Source organism: Corvus brachyrhynchos, unplaced genomic scaffold, assembly GCF_000691975.1.
Source record: "Corvus brachyrhynchos isolate BGI_N302 unplaced genomic scaffold, ASM69197v1 scaffold618, whole genome shotgun sequence".
NCBI lineage: Eukaryota > Metazoa > Chordata > Aves > Passeriformes > Corvidae > Corvus > Corvus brachyrhynchos.
Window position 1 is genome coordinate 72,427 of NW_008239314.1, and position 454 is coordinate 72,880.

The window sequence follows — 454 nt, forward strand, 5'->3', positions numbered from 1 at the left end:
GGCCCAGCCCCCAGGTACTGCTCCCACACCAAGGAGGGGGGGGAGGCACCGGAGACACCCCCTCCCCCTCTCAGGTGTGGTGTCTTCAGCAGGTCAGGAGACCCCCCGGGCTCCCCGGCAAGAGGCGAGGCCGGGACTCCCAGGACGAGTGGTCAGTCTGGGGGGTTGGGAGGGGGGGGACCCCCCTGCTGGGACCCCCAGCCCACTTTGTGCTGTCGATACGGTGAGTGCCCCAAAAAGTGCCCCAAAAATAATACAAAAGTGTCCTAAAGTTGTCCCCAAAGTACCCCAGAATTGGCCCATTCACCCTAAATTGCCCCCTCTCTTCCCACAGCCCCCACCGGCCCCCCGCACCCCCAGCCCCATTTTTGGAGCCCCCAGAGAGCGGGAGGTGAGTCTGGAATTTGGGGGTGAGGCAGGGGGATCCCACCCAAGTTTTGGGAGTGTCCTGGGG